We start from the raw sequence: 20,305 nt of genomic DNA on the forward strand, positions 1-20,305 counted from the left end.
CCAACCCTGATACATGACCCATTTCTTGTATGCTTATAGGGAGGCATGAGTAAAAAGTCATGAGCATTTGGCACGAGTTTGGATCTGTAAATGCATGCAATCCTCACATCAAGCACTTTTTTTTTCAAGGTACAGTTCTTGTTATAACTTTTCAGGGGCATGGAGAGGACTAAAATGTTTGATTTTTCCCAGCAATATTCCGGACAGCTCACAACAAATGCAAGGGTGGCGACAGGGGATGAAGATCTTTGGGATTTGTTAATAATATCTGTATTCTTAATTTTCCAAAACTTTCTTCCCCTGAACCTCCACGCTAACTTATCAAACATGTGCACAAGACATTGGCAGAGAAGAGGGATAGAAGGGGACTTTTTCACAGCTAAGTAATATGCGCTTCTTCAGATCAGAAACTACCTTTGCAGCAAAGAATTCTCTGCTTTCCAGTTTAGTGCTGCTCAGAAACATCCAGGGGTATTCAATTTGTTTCAGCGGGCAACCAGCAAACAGCTCTGGCCCAAGATGCTCCTTGCATGATCAAGGCCCAAAAAAGGGTCACAATAATTTGTTTAGCCTAAATAACAGCCCCACATAAACGTGAGGTGGCAGGCCACAGCACCAACACTGTACTGCCTTGCTGCTCCTGTAGAGGCTTCCCGACAGCGTGGGAGGCTCACAAAGCGCAAAAGTCTCCCTGACACCGAGAAGTCTCATTGAGCCGCAATGGACTTATGGCTCCCAAAAGAGTAGCTTAAGTTCAAACTGCAGCCCACTGGAATAACGCTGACAAAGGCTGGGAGTGAGTCAACTTAGCTCACTTATTACATTTTAACCCCATTCTTTCTTTAGGGATCTCAGGGAAATGTATCTGGTTCTGCTCTGCCTCACAGTTTATGCTCACAACAATCGAGTGAAATGAAGATGTTGACTTTTCTGAATCACCCAGCAAGCTTGATGTCTGATGGACATATGCAGAGACATTATCACACGCTGGACCTACATGTCCACTTAGTCCAGTGTGGTGTAGTGGTTAAGAGCAGGTGGATTCTAATCTGGAGAACTTGGTTTGATTCCCCACTCCCCCACCTGATTGGCTGAGGCTTATCTGGTGAACCAGATGTTTCCGCACTCCTACATTCCTTCTGGGTGACCTTGGGCTAGTCACAGCTCTTCAGAACTCTCTCAGCCCCACCTGTGTCACAAGGTGTCTGGGGGGAGGGAGGAAGGAAAAGGAGTTTGTAAGCCACCTTGAGTCTCCTTACAGGAGAGCAAGGTAGGGTATAAATGCAAAACTCTCTTCTAGTCTGACTTGCATCTGCTCTCACTGAACTGAGAGGGAAAAAAGTCTTGCCCAAGGACTGTTGCCTTGAGTTTCAATCGGGGTCCTTCTACATTGCGTGCTCTTCTGAGCAACAGCCTCGCCGCATATTGGTACCTGATCTCCCCAGTCATAAAGATTTGTTTTCCTTTTTGCTCTTAATGGCCTCTAGTTCCTACAGTGAGCTTCTACCTCTTATACAGTTGCATTCCACAGTACGAAATTTCTTCCTGCACAGTTTCGAAAACCCTGTTTTTAAACTTGCGAAAGACAGTTATAATTGTGACTGACATTTACTGTAGCTGCACATCTTGTGTTAAACGGCACATGGCTTCACAGCCTGGCTGGCTGAGCTGTTCCTTTGTCAGCGCCCTGCTTAACCAAGCAGCTTCCTTATCCCAAAATGCAGATAAATCCACAGGAATCTGCAACCTCGGAGTTCTGTACACACAATGAAATAGTCCGGCTCCTCCCGCCATTCCTACGGTCTCTTTCTAAACAGCTGGCCAACGTGCTCCGCGGCTCTGCAGGAAGTCTCTGTACATCTGTCATGCCGTTGTGGCAAAAACAAAGGTGCTGTGGCCACCAAGCGGCATCTGAAGCCAAGCCAGGGGGCGGGGGACCATAACAAGCCAGACGAAGGAGTGATCAATCTGTTCCTGAGCCATCAGAAACCCCACGCAGCTTCCAGGGTGAAAACGAGCTATGCCAGAAAGAGATAGATGTGGAGATTCTGCGTGCACTACGCAGACTCAGAATAAGGGAAGAGAAACACCAGCATTTAATTTATATGCAGACCCATTGCGAGAGCTAAAGCTAGCCTTCAAGGGTGTTGCGGGTTTTCCAGGCTGTCTGACTGTGGTCTGGCAGTTGACTCCACACTGTATTGTGGAGAGAAACACATCTCAGCGTGACATGCCGCTGAAGATGCCAGTCATAAATGCAGGCAAAATGTTAGGTGCAAAAGCCACCGGACTGCAGCCACACAGCCCGGAGAACTCACAACAGCCAGATGACTTTGGTCACGAAAGCCTTTGGCAGTACATTAGCCTTGAAAGCTTGGCGCAGAGATATCAGGCATCCAAACCCCAGTTTTCTTTAAAAATTCTGCCCCTTCTTCCTTGCACCTGGTACTTAATCCGCACCACCTCTATTATGGCTTCCAGAAAACCCACCCTCTCCACAAGACCATCGTCTCTTAACCCAACGTTCCCTATGGTAGGCATGTGTAAGTACAACCAGCAATGTTTACTCCCTGTTAACTCTCATCTCTTTCATCCCCAAAGAAGCACACTTTCACTCAAGGGATAATTAACTTGTGAAACTCCAAGAGGTAATAGCCATGGCGGCCAGATGACACCAGTCACCGGGGAATTTGGGGCGGGGGGCGTGATCTCCATGTCCTGCTTGCAGAACTTCCATGCTTATTGTGGAAGACAGGATACTGGACTGTATGAGCCTTTGATCTATTCCAGAAGGGTTCTTCTTGTGTTCCTGCATCAGTCCACATTGAAAATGTAAGTTCCAAAGGACAGGGACACCTACCCCTCTTTGCTTTTGTAACTCTTTAAAGCAAAGTGGAGAATGATACCCCCATGCTGATAATGTCACTCCAAGTGGGCTCCTAATTTAGAACTTCTGTATCAGAGGTGTCCACCTCTGGTGCTTCAGATGTTCACGGACAATTCCCATCAATTGGCCATGCCAGCAGGGGATGATGGGAATTGTAGTCCACGAACATCTGAAGCACCAGAGGTGGACACCCCTGCTCTATATGAATGCCACCAAAAAAACATTTTTCTGAGACCGAACTTCCACAACCAAGCTGTGCTGTTTCCGAACAACCAGCCTTGAGAATAGCCACATAATGTGTCCCACACTGGAAGCACAGCTCTGGCACAGAGATGCTCCATGTGATCTTAGGTTTAGATACAGGTTCTATAGAAGCTTAGTGACCGGTCTTATAGAAATTATCAAAGCTCACAGAGAAGTGAAATCCTTGGCTGTGGGAAGGGGGGGGGGGGCAGAAAAAATTCAGGGAAATAAAATCTTCCCCTGTCCCTCCAACTGAGGGGGGCCTTCTTTCAGCACTGAGCAAAATCCCCCCCCCCCCCCCCCCCACATACTGTCTGTTTCAGAATGAGCAAAATGCTACTTAAGGCAATGCACAGAATGGACAATGGGAAGTGGGTCCCAGGCCTTGAGAGACCTGGTATAATTTTGCAGGGCCTGCAAGACTGAATTGTACTGCCAGGCTTATGGTTGAGAATAGCAATGGTCTTCCATCTGTTAGCCTCCTCTCCCCTCCCCTCCCCTCCCCTCCTCTTCTTCTCCTCCCTTCCCTTCCTGTGTTCCCAATATTGGTATGAATTGTGGTTTTTTAGGGGTATGGTTTTAATTTAACTGTTATCCCTTAGTGGAGCTTATGGTGCCGAGATACAGTAGATTTTATTGCTTTTATTATTAATAATAATGTTGTACACCACCCAGAGTCCACATGGGAAAGGGTGGCCGATAATGAATGAACTAAATAAATGTTTATATTTTTATGTAGGACAACCTGCAGCATTGGATAATGTGCAAGCCAGATGTGGGGAGTAACTGCACTGCAGCCGGGAATGGCATGGGGATGGCACAGCTCCTAAGCAACTTGCTGCACTACGGCCAGCAACCCGAACCTGCATTGAACTGCAGCATGCAGCTCTATGGGCTGTGCCTATATTTTTGCTGACCTAAGTTCACACCAGCAAATGTGGTTATTCCCAGGCTAAAAGGATTCAGGGAGCTGACTAATGCCAGCCTTGGTCGCAGGAATACCCTTTGGTTTCAGTGCAGCCCCTGTACCCAGAGGCGTACTGGGGGGAAATGGTGCCCGGAGAAATCTGTCCTGCTACGCCTGGGGTGGGGCCCTCCCTCGGCCCCACCCCCAAGCCCCGCCCCCTCCCGGTTGCCACCTCTGAGGCAGCAGTCCCTTCCACCCTTCCCTCTGGGAAGGACAGAAGCAACTGGAAGGCTCCATGATGGAGCCTTTGCTTTTATAAGCTTGGGGGTGGGGCCATGTTTGCTGCCTTGCTGTCTTCCTGGTCACGTGGGGTGGCAATTTTGCGCCCCCACATGACCAGATCAGTGGCACCTGGGGACAGAGGGTACCCCCTGTTCCTAGGCAAATACGCCACTGCCTGTACCAGAGGTATGCTGGTGTGCGCAGCCCCTGCAGCCCATAAGTGATGCTGCCGTGATGCTCCCCAGCATAAGTGCTCCAGTAAATACCCCTTACTCTGGTGCAAGTGATATTTAGGCCAGCGTCATGGGCATGCCATCTCCTCAGCACTTTTGCGCCCTCTCCTTGTGGACTGCATTCTTCCTGTCCAAATAACAAATTTTATTTTCTTTACATCTAAATTAATGTTTTCTATTTTCAAGTTTATTTTTTAAAATCTTTTACTACTAAGATACCTATGATAAGGTAACGTAAGATGCAGCAGTTTTCAGCTCAGTCTTGGTTCCTAGCTATATTTGCAAATTTCCCTGCAAGTAAAATAGGTTAATGCTAGATAAGAAGTAACGCATATAGTTTACACACCCCTCAGGGTGTTTTTTCCAGAAAAATAATAATCGGATTTTGTCTGTATGTTTTGTACTGTTTTCAAAATTTCTGGAAATGTTACATCTCTACATGCTTATTATAGGCAATGAAACCATGTCAGTTAACAAATGAATTGTTAAACGTAGCAAGGCAGAATTGAGAGTTATGATGGGTGAAAGACAATCAGTAAAGGAAGCTCAGTTAAATACTGTTGTGATTTCCAGAATACTAGCTCTCCTGGTAGATCAGGTCAGGGCACAATGTAATGGCTGAGTAACCCTGTCCTTCCTGCTGGAAGTCACTTTGCACATGCTCAGAGACCTTTTTTTCAGAACAAGAAGGTGGCAACCCTACCGCATTTGTAAACGAGGGAAACAAACCTCCTCTGTGGGTACATGAGGCAGGCGGGATGGTGGTTGCATCAGAAATGAATGCAAGAGACCATTTGCAACCGAGCAAAACATCGCTGAATATGGGGAGAGAGAGAATCAATGGCACGCTTTCTCTTTTTCTCTGCAGTTGTTTAGTCCTTTCTGCCATGTGAGCCAGAAATTTGGCAGCTCTTTCTGCTGTGCTACAAGGGGCTGAGGGAACGGGGAGAGAAGGGGAAGGCCCACCAGCCAGTTTGAAATGTTTTGCATTTTTAAAGTCTGGCCTAATAAAGATTCCAGACCCTACTCCCCAGAGTGCCCCGAAATGCCACGGCGGCCTTGTTAAGAGCCGTTCCAGGAATCGAAAGCTCCTTTTTCCATCTGCATTGTTCAAAAATTTGGCTCTGCAGAAGAGTCTTGGAGTGAGAGATGGGGGTGGAGGGGAGGGGAGGGGGTGAAGCAAGGGCAATGGAAACAGAAAAGCGGGGGGGGGCAGCATCATGGGGGAAAGGCGGCTTGTGGTTAGGTTCACAGACAGTTTTTGGTTAACATTCCCTCATGGTGTGTTTTTACTCCATCCCCCTCCTCCAAACAGATGCACCCATTTGGAAAACCTTTACACTTGGGGAGATGAACCTAGGAAACAAAGGAAGGGCAGCCTACAACCTGCATATGGTTCTGCAATATCTTTTATTAGCCCAGGCCACACTGGGACAGCCTACCCTCAGCCAGCAGATTTTGCTAAAGGAGAGCAAATTGTGGGTTCTCGAGACTCTCGTTATGTCTTTAATGCCATCTGGATTTTCTGCTCGAGGCACCGAAATGTCTTGAGCTGGCGGTAGGGCTAGGAAAGGAAGACGTAAACCAGAGCAGACATTTCTCTCCTCCCACTCCCCACCCCCACCCCCCGCCAAACTTGCACATGCTAGACTCCGTGCACCCGGAGATTTTGTGGAAGCAGAGGAAAAGGCACAGAATATGACAGAAGGTTTAAAATTCGGCCTCTTGAGATGATCACACTTAATCTAATGCAGTGGTTCTCAACCTTCCTAATGCTGCGACCCTTTAATACAGTTCCTCATGTTGTGGTGACCCCCAGCCCTAACATTTATCCATTTTACAGACGGAGAACACTGATGCAGAGAGTCTTAGGCGATCGCTGTGAAAGGGTCGTTCGACCCCCAAAGGGGTTGCGACCCCCAGGTTGAGAACCACTGATCTAATGGTAGAAAAGTGAAATTGCTGATCTTAGTGGCTACACAAACAGAGCTAAAAGCATCAGGGAGCACAGAGAGCCAGTATGGTGCAGTGGTTAGTGTTGGACCAGGACTAGTGTTGTCAGGTCACCTCTGGCAGGGGGTAGGGCTGCCAACTCTGTGTTGAGAAACTCCTGGAGATTTGGGGGTGAAACCTGGGAAGGACAGGGACATCAGTGGGGCACAATGTCACAGAATCCAGCCTCCAAACCATCTTTTTTCTCTAGGGCAGGGGTGTCCAACTCTGGCGCTTCAGATGTTCATGGACTACAGTTCCCATCAGCCCCTGCTGGCATGTTTGCACAAAATAAAATTTAAAAACCCAACTGGAACCATTGCCTGAAAGGACAGAAACCCATAGCACCACCACACACACAAACAATCACATTTTTTAGCTGAATTAGAGCGGCAGTAGATCATTACTGTGGCAGTCCCTTGTCAATTTCCTCCTGCAAAAGCAACTTCCCCTGTCAATTTCGCTGGCTCCTAGCTTCTGACACAATGTATCTAAAACTTAAAGTTACATGGCTAATCAGAGATGAAATTGACAAAGCTGATACAATTGACCTGACTTGTGTCTCTGCCTTAAGGTCTCTGCCCTAATGCAATATGACAAAGCCCAAAAAAAATCCTTTTAAAAACAGAGGAGGAGGAGAAAATGGCTGAAGGGGAGACTGGGCAACTACAAAGGGGGCATGTATAAGACCCAAGTGTTTGGGGGGGGGGGGGGGGGAAATAAAGTCTAGGGAAGTTGGCTCAGAAATGGATAGAAAAAAACTTTGTGGTAAAAGTGTTCAGGGAATCAACAGAGGAATAATGAAGAGAAAATGTTTTCAGAACCAAACAGAGGAAAAAGTGCAAAATTAAAAGAAAAAAACATAACCTTTGGTGGCAAGGTTCATTGTAAACAACTTGTGTGGGAAAGGCTGCTCTGAGGTAAAAACCAAGCGGAGCCTCACGCATCTGTGTCTTTCCTGAGGGCCTTCTACAGCATACAGTTGGCCACTGCAGAAACCACAATAGCAGACTAAAACAGACCATTGGTCAGATTCAGCAAGGCTGTTTGTATGGAATTATACAGACTGCCTAGCAAAATTAATGACACCGGCAAGAAATAAATGTAAATACATTACACCACATCAGAAATTACGTAAATTATCCTAGTTTGCATAATTTATAAAGGTCATGAACGAATTAATTTTTCCAAGCATGAAATACACCTTGCCTGGGGCGCTGAGTTCTCTTGATGCATGCAAACATGCCAGAGCCAACCGGCTTCACATCTCCCCTTCAGGAGCCATGGGGGGTAGGGGCAGTGGGAAGAGGCAGTGGCACTCCCCCCCCCCCCCATTCTCATGCGCGTCCTTAAGCAGATGCTGCCGGCACATCGCCTGCTCCTGGAATTCATAAGCTACAAATTGAAGGAACGCGCTGGGAGCAGAAATGACTTTTCCAGAACAAAAACAGCTGCTGCAGAAAGAAAAGCCAAATGCTGCTGCTGCCTTAAAAAAAAACAATTTCACTTAAAATAGTATGGAAAAAAACCTGCTTGGAACCTGAACAGTCTCTAATATCAACAAAAAAAAATCCTGTGCTGTCTAGCTTGAAAAAGTAGAGGTGACTGGACGTGCAGCCAGCGCAAAAAGGATTCCCATGGACCTGGTGTGTTGCAAGACCACTGAGCAGGTCAGCCCAGCCTAGGAAGGATTTTCAGATTCCCAGCGGCTGCGCGGCAGAGTACATCTGTGATTCATTTACCGTTACTCCGGGTTGTTATGGGTTTGAGGGTTTTTTTAAAAAAAGACATGACTGCCACTCATTCCAAACAGTATTATAAGCCCTTTCCAATCCAGAGCTAATCAGTTACTCATCCAGAAGGAGTCCTTCATTCCACTCCTTAAAGGGGTTGCTGTTCTCTTTGGATGTCAAAACGTTTCACCCTACACAGAGTCCAAACTGGGGGAGCTACTTGCCTGCTGAAGCCAGGCCTGCTTCTCAAATTCCCACAGTTTGATACCCTGTTTACAAAATAACCTCATGCTGCTCCTCACCCCCAAGGTAAAATGGATACGTCTCACATAAATTTATCCAGTGACAACTGATATTTTACTTTCATTATTCACAGAGCACTGCTGAGAAATATGTCCATGACAGATTCTGCACAAAAGCAAATCCAAATTTGCCACTGAGCCCCCGTTGTCAACTCAACCTATTCCACCTTCTCCTACCAAGCCCCATGACCCACCTGTGAGAAAGCCCTGACTCACTTTTGGGGCAGATCCACAGTTCAAGAACCACTGGGCTAGTCCAACTCCCTTTTAAAAAGGCAAACCTATCATTAATTTTATCCCAGCCTTCCTTCTCCAGGAATCTCAATACGTTGCTCTCCCCTCTTCTGTTCCATCCTCACAAAAAGTCCTGTGAGACACTCCAGTTCTGGAAATGACTGGCCACCTGATAAACTTCAGGGTAGAGGGAGAATTTGAACCCAGGCCTCCCCAGTCCTGGCCTAACCTGGCCTGAGCATAACCACTGCACTCAAGAAGTGCAAACCACAGTGGAAGGTCACCCACACAAAGTCCACGTAGCAGTACACTGGTGGGGGAAGCAAGCCAGGCTTCATGCTGCTTGAGAATTAACTCATGCTATGCTGTAAGACACTTTCTAGCATAGCTGATCTGGTTAATGACAAATCACAGCAAAAAGGCATACAGATTTTTCTTCTGTACATCACCACTAACACCACCCTAGAGATTCTCCTATAAGCTCAAACCATTTGGCATACACTATCCCGGTTACCCTTATAATGAGCCTGTGAGTGGGACTATATTTTTACACCCATATTTCCTTTTAGCAGCATACCTGCTTTATTTATTTATTGCATTTGTATCCCAACCATTCCCGACCACAATCAGAATGGCTTACACACATATACAACACATATACAACAGTACATATGAAAAATGTAACTCTAAAACAAAACTAAAAACACTAAAATAATAATAAACCTGAAATATACCCACAGATGGCGAGTAATGTCATAGTATCATTCAACCCATAATATACATCTCCTGGTCTTTTGGTGACCCTTTACCAGGTGTCATTGTTGAAATGGGAAAGACTGAAAATACCAGATCACAATAAAGGGCAAACACACATGGGGAAGGGAGGAGGCGCTCCATTAGAAGTATGTGGTGATAGTTGGTAATTGGTGGTTGGGACGCCAGCAAAGATGATGCAAGGGCTGCTGGTGGCCGCAACCAAAGGCCCGGTGGAAATCTCTGTCTTCACTGCCTGTGTTTTGAACTGCCTTACAGGCCCTGCAGAACTGTTTAAGGGCCCACAGGGTCCTGGTGTCAGCCGACAGAGAGTTCTACCAGGCTCTGGTCGAGGCTACCTGCAAAAGCCCTGGCTCTGGTTGAGGCCAACCTAACGTCCTTGGGACCAGAAGATTACTATCAGAGGGCAGAAGTGTCCTCGGTGGGCAATATATACTCAATAAACATGTATCTCAGGGGTGTTCATGGACTACTCAGGGGTGTTCATGGCCATTCCATCAGGGGCTGATGGGAATTGTAGTCCATGAACATCTGAAGCGCCAGAGTTGGACACCCCTGATGTATCACATATACACAGCAGCTTATGTTACCAGACGACTACTTTGAGGAAATGTCAGCCGGCACCCCAAACTGCATCTTCCAAAGGTCCTGGCTGTCCGGATTCATTATCATTCCTCAAACTCCTTTTTATTTTTATTCTGTTTAGTCTGGTAAATGGAGATCCCTAACAATATTCCTCTGGGGGCCAATTTGGCCCAGGGCCTCTGGTTGCCGATCACATCAAAGAATGTGGGAGGGAGCAAAATACAATTTCTTTGGCCATCTCTTCAGAAAGAAACAGGAAGAAACTCGGCTCGGTTTTTCGGCCCGCAGATGGTTCCCAAAGGAAACCTCGAACCGCAGGCAAACGTCCAAAAGGAGACGGCTCTCGCTGTCCTGCAGACGCAGCCCCACCCCCCCCCCCCGCCCCAATCCCGCCAGAATTGGAAGCAGCTAACAAGGACTGTTCTATAAGCAGGCCCACATCTTTTACGAGGCCCCATTAAAAAGCCCGATTGGTGCTCGAGGTCTCTTTTATTATGTGAAAGTTTTTCCCATGTGTGAAAGAACAGAAAGAGAAAAAGTTAAAGCTTTCATCTGTTTGCTGTCTTGGATGGACCGGCACACAGATCTTCCAGCTCAAAATCTGAACAGCGGTGCAAATGGGGAGAGGGGGGAGAAAAATCCTCCAGCCACGCTCAGTCCTTTCTACCTTGGGCTGCCTCATAGTGAGGTCCCATCATTGGCCCGCTGAAATCATGACAAGCTCAAGCTCTCTAGGATGTCTGAGCCTGACACATAAGATCCTTTATCCCGAGATGCTGAGGACTGAACCTGGGACCTCTGACACTATCACGGAGCCCTGATTCCTCTCACAGAAGCAGGGGCTGGCAGCAAGAGAGGTTTGCCCAAGACCGCCCAGTTAATTCCCAGCAGAGGCAAGATCTGAACCATGCTCCACCACTTTCTTGAAGAGGCTAGGAGAAAATGTCTGGGGAGCGGGTCAATGTCAGGTTGTCTCCACCAGGTGAGCTTCCATGATCGCATCAATGGCATATTCATCTCCCTCTGCACCAAATGTTTCCTTGCCTTCATTAATGGCCTTTCAACATTCATTTTTGGGTCTAGATCTTCAATAGCTGGAAATGACCCAGCATTTGGCAGAGGACGCGAATCATCAGCTATTTCCTCTTACTACTGTCAACAGAACTGCTCGGGGTGGGGTGGAGGCATCTGGCATCACTGAGATTGAAAAATGGCCAGTAGGAAGCATTAACACAATATCCACTGAGGGCGACTTTATGGCCCCTTAGGAATCATCTCTCATTATCTCGAAAGAAAGCAAAGCAAGATCAGATTCGTCAGATTACACAAGGAAGCCATTGAAATACATCAGCATCTGCAAAGTTTGAAGAAAGTTTGAAAGTCGACAAAATCTGGCAAAATCTGATTACCCTTAGTACATGACTAAAGGACATCAAACCCAAATTTCAAAACACTGCTCAAAAACTATCCGCTCCTCTTCTTGAACAGTTGACAGGTAGCATCATGAACATTCCTTACTCACCACTACAAGACAAGACTTGTAGAGAAAACCTCTGAAGATGCCAGCCACAGCTGCTTGTGAAACATCAGGAATAAAGATATTCAGACCACGGCTAGCTAACCCAAAAACTTCACTACAAATATCTCTGAGACACTTTATGCATGCAGTTCTTACCCCGAGTTCTATTTGCTCCACAGTGGGGTCTCCCCGTATTTCTCAGTTTACATGTGAGGAAGTGCCCTGCTAATTCCTCTGAGCCCAGACACTACTTTGCTTTCCTCTTGCTTCCCTGCCCCGTTTGCCACCTTTTCCTTTCCTTTCCTTTTTTGAGTTGTTTTAGTGATCTGTCACTTCTATGATAGATCAAAAGTATCATTTAAAAAATAGAAGTCCCATTAATCTGTCACATTTTGCCCACTTTTGCAAACCATGGGGCTTCTCTGATCTGTGGCTTGGGGGGCCGGGTGGGACACATATGTGCAAGCAATAATCTGACCCGAAAAGAACATACGCTCACTGTAGGGAAGACATAAGTACATAATTGGCCTGAGTCTTTGGACCAGGCCCAAGCTAGCACCAACTTCTCTGAAACCAGGAACCGTACAACACCCCCCAGCACCCTAGGCTGCTTGCTTGTCACCACTGTTGTTTGAAGCTCCCTACAAAACGGGCAAAATACACATTCTAATGCAACACATTTTAGGCCATCCTAGACTCCTTGGCCAAGAGATTCTCACTAGAATTCTTCAACCCAGTCCGTCAAAGAGACTACATGATTGGCTTTGGATAAAATCAGTTGAAGGGACAATGGGTTCTGGTGGTCCCCAGCAAAACTGAAACAAGAAGAAACAAATGCTGCCCAAATTGGACCTCTAGCGGTGCATTCATCCATATCCTGCATCACATATAACAGTACCTGAAAATGAATGTTTTACATACACGTATGCACATCAAGCTGTTGCTTCCTAAGCACAATTACAAACAAATATTACAAAATAGCTTTCAAACACAACACAGGCAAAATCAGGGTGCATAAAGGCTGGGAATTCTGTCATATTTTTGCATCATGCCAAGAAATAAAGCAAAATGTGGGGCTATGTAGATGGAGGCTAGATAATGAAGATAGGATTTGGCCAAGTTATCAGTGGCCTCCTGGAAGGGTCAGGCTATACAATTAGCAGAATTCGAGGTTTCCCATAAATTGCAAACTCTACTGTAGGGCAGTGAACACGGAAGCATATTTGAACTTTCCTCTGGGAGGTGGAGTCACCTTCCAAGCACAAAAGCTATGCAAATATACGGTACATATCCTACATCAGTGATGGCGAACCTTTTTGAGACCGAGTGCCCAAATTGCAACCCAAACCCCACTTATTTATCGCAAAGTGCCAACAAGGCAATTTAACCTGAATACTGATGTTTTAGTTTAGAAAAAACCGGTTGGCTCCCTCTTCTCTGCCCCACCCCCTCAAGCAAGGGCCAGCCTGCTCTAGCCTCCAGCAAGTCCCATGTGCACCGCTCTGTGCCTCTCTAGCATCTCTGCCTCCTCTGCACCCCCCCCCCCCCCAGGCAGCAGCCACCTGGAGCACAGGCACCAGGCCCGCCAGCTGAGTCCTCCCTGCTCACTGCGGTGTGCGCATATTGTGCTCAGTGGCCCAGGTCAGTCTAGATGTGTGTGTGGGGGTTTTTTTTGTTATTTTCCGCCCCCCACATGATGTGTGTGCGTGCCCACAGAGAGGGTTCCAAGCGCCACCTCTGGCACCCATGCCATAGGTTCTCCATCACTGTCCTACATGGACATCTCTGCAGTGATTCAATCTGGGGAAAAGCTTTATGCTTTAGAGCTCATTAATTGCATTATCTGGCTCCACATGTTAGGACGCAAACAAACGGGCAAGAAAGTTGTGGACAAGGCAGATCCTGCTTTCGGTCCCCCCCCCCCTCCTCCCCAAATCTGAATGAGCCAGCAAAACCAAGACCAGATTAAGACCTTCCAGGGTGCCCACTTTAACTTTATCATTACCGTGATTACTACTATCATTCACTCCTGCAAGCAAACAAAACAATGCTGCACACAGTGCGTCAAAACTCTGCCTTTACCCTGTAAACAGTAGGTGGCCACCACTGAGAGGCCATTTCCCAGATTGTTCCATGGCAACCAATGCAGTTTCCACGGCCAAGTTCACAGATTTTAGAGGTGAGCCTTTGGCTCAAATGAAGCCCAGTCTTCTATGTAAAACAGCATCTGCAGGGTGCTTCATTTCCTCTTCCAAGACTGTACAAGTGCTTCTCCGGTGACATTCAGAGCTGCCAAAAACAGAGGGGAAAAGGCTTCCACTTCACTTACACACACTCACACACATTTTTGGCTACGAAGATTTTGGCAAAGTGCAGACACATGCACACTCGTCCTAACCTAAACTCAGTTCCTGTCCAGCAAATCCTCAACAGCTCATTGAAAAAAAGGGGCTATGAACTCCACAGGAAATGAAAGCCATTAAAAGGGATAAATAAGGGGGAAGCAAAGAAAAACCTGTGTGGTCTGCCTATTAGCCCCATTAAACTACTTAATAATGACTACCTTCCAGAAAGGAGTTTTATAAGCCAGGCTGTGTGTGTTGCATATGTCTGTCATCATGACACAAAAGATCGTGGAATTTGGCGCCAGCCAGGTACAGGTTCCCATGGCCAAGGTAGCCCTGGATTCAGAGGCCTGTGTCTGATTTGGGGACCATCAGACAGTGATAAGCAACTCCTGGTGCCACCTGCTGGCTAGAGGACGGAAATGCAGGCAAAATCCTTTTGGAGGCTGGGGAGCAAAGGACCTTAAAGAGCCAATCTTTCCTCACTGTCACGTTGTCCTGAAATCTGCATTATCTCCTTAGTGCAGGCACATGCTGTGCTTATAGATGGTTTGCCTGCCACTCTCTTCTCCCCTTCCAGGTAGAGTTCTTCTCAAGCGAGCTTATGGGGTGCCATAGGGTTGTCAGCGCTGGGATGGAAAAAAACTGGATATTTTGTAAGACGAGCCTCAGGAAGGTGGGGTTTGGGGAGGGATGGGACCTCAATATGGTACAATGCCATAGAGTAGGGGTGGCCAACCTATGGTGCTCCAGATGTTCATGGACTACAATTCCCATCAGGCCATGCTGACAGGGGCTGATGGGAATTGTAGTCCATGAACATCAGGAGCACCAAAGGTTGACCACCCCTGCCATAGAGTGTACCCTCCAAAACAGCTATTTTATCCAGGGACACTGATCTCGGTTGTCCGGGGATAAATTATAATATTGGAAAATCTCCAGGTCCCTCTTGGAAGTTAAGTATAATAAGAATTCGCACCCAGGATGTACCTTACCCAACAGGGCAATAACTGTGTGATTCTATTAAGAGAATAAACTTTAATAAAATCTTTACTGATGATAATGTAACAACTATTTTTTTCTTAAAAGTCAGAACTCATCTTTCTATAGCATATAAGCTTTACACAAAAGTTGACGAAAGTAAACTGAAGGCAATGTTCTCAATGAAACATCCATAAAGTGTAGGCAAAGATGCCAACTCCGGATTGATGTAGCATTTCAAATATTCTTCTTCAGGTTTGACAGACTATAACACAATATAATGCAGTAGAGGTAATGAGTCTACATCATTAACTTAATTAGAAATTATTATTAACAGTATGTGCATTCTAACTTACTAAATAACAGAAGTAACAATTATTCCTTTCAGGATATAGAAACCTCTCTTTGATCTGCAAATAAACAATAGCATATTCAAAAAATCCATAAGCAAAATGAATTGCCAGATGTTTTGTAACTATTCCAAAAGTAATATTCACTTACTATTAATAAAGAAAATCTATATTTCTGCAGGGTCAGTTTTAAGACCTCTTTTAAACTCCGCAAAATAACAAAGTTCTTTTAATATAAAATAAACATTATACAATTTTTAAAAATATTTGAAACAGAAATACAGTGCACATACCCCTCTCTTTATGTTTAACTTGCCAGCGTGGTATAATGAAATGCTACATCAATCTGGAGGTGCATTGTTAACAAAAGCCTTTAGAGTTGAGGGCAATCTAAGGTAATTGAGAATCACAAAGAAACAGGCCTTCCCTGCCTCATAAAATTTTTAACTAAGACAAAAATAGCCCTCCGAAATCACTGTCCCAACATCTGACAATACAGGAAGGACAAAGCAAACATCAGTTAAACTTTGCCACCTTCATAGCACAGCGGTGCTAGCTGGTTCCATGGTGGCAGAGTGAACAGCAAAGCCAAATGCAGGAGGAACACAAACAACAAAACCATCCAGTTAACAGAAAGAAGCACCAAATAAATAAATAAGTTCACAACTCCAAGACAAACCAGACCCCTCAATCAATGAACACATTGCAAGAGACTACAGAACCCCTTCTCAAGGAAAAATCACTTCATTCAGACACCAAGCTATGCTGGCCATTTTAGGAGCATTTTTAGGGTACATTTTGTGCATTTGCTTTTGCAATTGATTTGACATGGGTTATCACTTTGCAAGTCTATCATGCGTACTTCAACTCAAACAGAACGATGATAGTTGTCTTGTGAATTTCATAAAATTGCCAGACAGGCTATAAATCTTCTAATTCATAAATGAACAACCATACTTTCTTACTTTACTAATTGCCCTCCAACCCTATGCTCTGGAGAGAACATGGGGAAGAGAAAGGACAGCCGCATACACTGCCTTCGTTCCCAGATAGAGAAGGGATAAAAATCTTTTAAATAAAATGTAACCATATTTAAATGTAGAAACATTTTTAACAATATCAAACGGCAATGTGAGGTAACTCATAATTTAATGAACCAAAGATACCTTCCCTGTGAAAAGTGAGCAGCCATCTCTGGTCCAGTAGGGCCTGAACTGGGCTTGATTTGAAAAGACAAAAAGCACTTAACCCATGGAGTTTTTCCATTTGCACAGCATATTATTGCAACTGGGGAATGACCTGTACAAGCAGATATGTGCAAATGCAAAGTCCCAAGGATGACATCTTTTGCACCAGCTAGCCTCACATCTGAATAAGGCCTTGGGGAAGTATACAGGAGGAGAGGTACAGTGGAATGCACCCAGTAGGGGGATTCAAACCCCCTCTGCCTAGTGGAGCAAAGTTGCTTTATTGGTCCATCTAACTCACTATTACTTGACTGGTATTTTTTTAAAATCAAATTTATATTCCACCCTACTCAACAAAAGTCAGGTTCAGAGCAGCGAACAAATATCTTTAAACCAATTGTACCAATACATAAACACTCAGTATGGCAAGAAAACTTTGAGCCCATGAAGGAACATCCAGCCCTGCTTGAACACGGGCAAAGTCCAGAGAGGGGTAATGCAGAATGGCAATTGCACTGATGGTGGTGTAGGGAGACTAGCAGCAACTCACCAGGGTCTCAGACCAGCAAAAGTTCTTCCCCCCAATTTTGTTACCTGAGATCCTTTAACAGGAGATGCCAGAGATGGAACTGCATGCATTGTACAACTTAGCCATGGCAACCTCCCTTAAGTTGCTGGAAAGAATTGGATCCCTGTCTCACATTCCATACCCTGACATTTTTACTAGCCACTTATTTATTCCGCCTTTCCATATAATAGTCTTACAGTGCAATCCTAAAAATAGTGATAACCTCCTAAATCTTTTGAAGTCAGTGGGCTTAGAAGGATGTCACTCTGCTTCTGTTATTGAACTCTAAATGAGTAAATCAGTGTGTTGCTGATACTGGCATAATGCCCATTGGGCAAGGTGGGCAGCTCCCCAGGGCATCACCTTGTGGGGGGCATCAAAATGCTGAGTTCGTTTTTGGGTATTTTTAGTGGTTTTCCATTTTTGGTCTGCAGGGGGCGCGGTTTTTAGGCTAGCGCAGGGGTAGGGAACCTGCGGCTCTCCAGATGTTCAGGAACTACAATTCCCATCAGCCTCTGTCAGCATGGCCAATTGGCCATGCTGGTAGGGGCTGATGGGAACTTGTAGTCTCAGACTGTACATCTGGAGGAGCCGCAAGGATTCCCTGCCCCTGGAGGAAGCTAGCCCGGCACCAAAGATTTCAGCGTATCATCAGGGGACTGTTATTATGCTACCCCCAAGTTTGGTGAGGTTTGGTTCAGGGAGTCCAAAAGTTATGGACTTCCAAAGGTGGTGCCCTATCCCCATTGTTTCCAATGGGAGCTAATAGGAAGATGGGGGCTACAGTTTGAGGGTCCGTATAACTTTGGCCCCTAGAACCAAGCACTACACCAAACTTAGAAAATCATTAGGGAAGTCTCCTGATGGAGATCCCTGAAAGCCTGAGACTGTGCCTTCAAAAATGTGCCCCCCCCAGCCTGCAACCCCCATTGACAGCAATGCAGAAAACTCAATGCAGAACAAAGATTCTTGGGCAAATTCGGGACAATATTCTTGCAAGGGAGGGTATATTCTTGGATTGTATCATCACCAAAATTTCTAGGGAATTATCACCTGGAGACTGTCATGATGATACCCCCCAGGGTTGGTGCAGTTTGGTTCAGGGAGGCAAAAGTTATGGACCCTCAAAACTGTAGCCCCCATCTCCTATTAGCTCCCATTGGAAACAATGGGGGATGGGGCACCCCCTTTGGGAGACCATAACTTTGGACTCCTTGAACCAAACCTCACCAAACTTGGGGAGTAGCATAAGGACAGTCTCCTGATGATATGCTGAAATTTTGGTGCTGATATGTCTAAAAACTTCACCCCCTGCAGGCAACAATGTCCTGGTGCAAAAAAATTTTTGGTCGTGGTGGAGTGGCCGCCCATGGGGGGGGGGGGGGCGCATCCAACTCAGGTTTTGCCCAGGGCTACAGTTTGCCCAGGGCTGCCTCGTTACGCCCCTGGTTGCTGAACTACTCCAGCTCGTTCTTCCACTGGAAGTAACCTGTGATCATGATCATGTATACCAAGTTATATTTATGAGTGTGACATAGTATCTTGGGGAACACTGCCCCCTGGTGTTACCAAAAACATGCCTTTAGACTACTAGAGCTTGTATAGTGAAACTGACAAGCAGTGGGCGGGATGTGGGAGGAAGACCTTTCAATTTAAGACATTGAGTCCCTTCTGTCCCTGAATATATCTTTGTTGGGTCCAAAGAAATGTCTGCAAAAATGTCTTAAATAAATAAATAATGTACCCCTAAAAGTGAAGTGTACAGACTTACAATCGTTTTTTCTTTGGCTTAACATGAACTTGTGTACTTCCTTTTCTTCCCTTTTTGCACTCCAGCACACTCGTTCACTTCCTGGGTCACACAAATCAGACTTTATCCCTTCAAACCAGAACTGTAAACCCATTACAAATCACATTTCCATTTCTAGACGCATTATCATTTACACAGTTTGAAAATCAGAGTTTTTATGCTGCTGTTCGGTTTGATTCTTGAGTGTAAAATTTAAGCTGATATTTGCGGGGAGGGGGGGGTTATCCAGGAGTAGAAGCTATAAACTTGGGGTGTTTCAACTAAACAGCTGGTGCATCCTAAAAATATACCAGTAACAAAGAAACATTACAGGTTGTCGAAGGCTTTCAACTGGTTAGATTCAATTTCTCTCCAGCAACATTACACAACCTTTCTCATTGGATACAGTGTGTAACAGACTTTTCTCTGCGATACACCTCTGAAGATGCCAGCTGCAGATGCAGGCGAAACATTAGGAACAAGATCTACCAGACCACGGCCACACAGCCCGGAAAACCCACCCCAATCAAACATTATAGTCTACAAGAAAACACGCCTGGTCAAACAATAGAGACAGACTAATTAATTATAGGTTTAAGATTCCTTTGACTGCCTTCAAACTCTGCTTTAAGAATTAGCAGTTGAGGAAAGCAGAGAAAGCTCGTGTATGTGGGTCGGAGAGAAAGATCCCAAACCCCTCAGGGCATGAAGGCGCGGAATGGGAAAGGAGAGCAAGATAGGATCCTGGATCGGAGGAGGCAGGACAGAGGGGAAAGGCTCCAAGTAACGGTAATAGCGGAAGAGATCGTCAACAGCGCTAGCTTCTGCGCGTGGAAGAATTTAGATCCCGGAACCATGTTTGTTTGCTTTAGGAATCAAAAGGGGGAAAGGCAGAGAAACTAATGTGATCTCAGCCATGGTCTTAGCACTACTTGAGAAAGGAGGGGGGGTTGTCCCACGCCATCACCTTCCTTCCCACCCCCCTATGGGGTTACAAGTGTTATCACTCACCTGGCAAAGGCACCGGAAGCAGGACTTCCCTCTGTGCACCGTTCAAAACATTCCCACCCAGGGACTGCAACTCAGGCGGAACCTTCAGGCAAGGCTCTTCACAAACCAAACCAACAACAAATTTAATTTATTGTAATTTGTAAAAAATAAAGGAGGGACTGGCAGAACAGGCACCGGTTAACTTTCGTAGATAGAGCCGAGTATAAAGTGAAGTGTAAAGCTGGGGAGAAGGGGGAGTCAACCAGAGGGCGACACAGGGTCCCCCATTTTCTCCCTCTTCCCCTCTGTGACTTGCTGGAGGGACTGACGTTCAGCTGAGAGCAGCCACCTACCCCTCTCTTCCTTGAGGGAAGCTGAAGCCTCACTTAAGAGCAGCATTGCAT

At 45.8% G+C, this 20,305-nt stretch overlaps 1 protein-coding gene across 1 annotated transcript in view; it reads right to left on the bottom strand.

Annotated features, from left to right (window-relative positions):
• The window catches only part of EXD3 (exonuclease 3'-5' domain containing 3), a 182,752-nt gene extending 162,804 nt beyond the window's left edge, over positions 1-19,948 (bottom strand). Inside the window, exon 1 of the mRNA XM_048512193.1 lies at positions 19,923-19,948. The gene's annotated coding sequence lies outside the window, so the exon portion shown is untranslated. The remainder of the gene's footprint in view (positions 1-19,922) is intronic.
• Between the last annotated feature and the right edge of the window lie 357 nt (positions 19,949-20,305).

Source organism: Sphaerodactylus townsendi, linkage group LG12, assembly GCF_021028975.2.
Source record: "Sphaerodactylus townsendi isolate TG3544 linkage group LG12, MPM_Stown_v2.3, whole genome shotgun sequence".
In the NCBI taxonomy this organism is placed as follows: domain Eukaryota; kingdom Metazoa; phylum Chordata; class Lepidosauria; order Squamata; family Sphaerodactylidae; genus Sphaerodactylus; species Sphaerodactylus townsendi.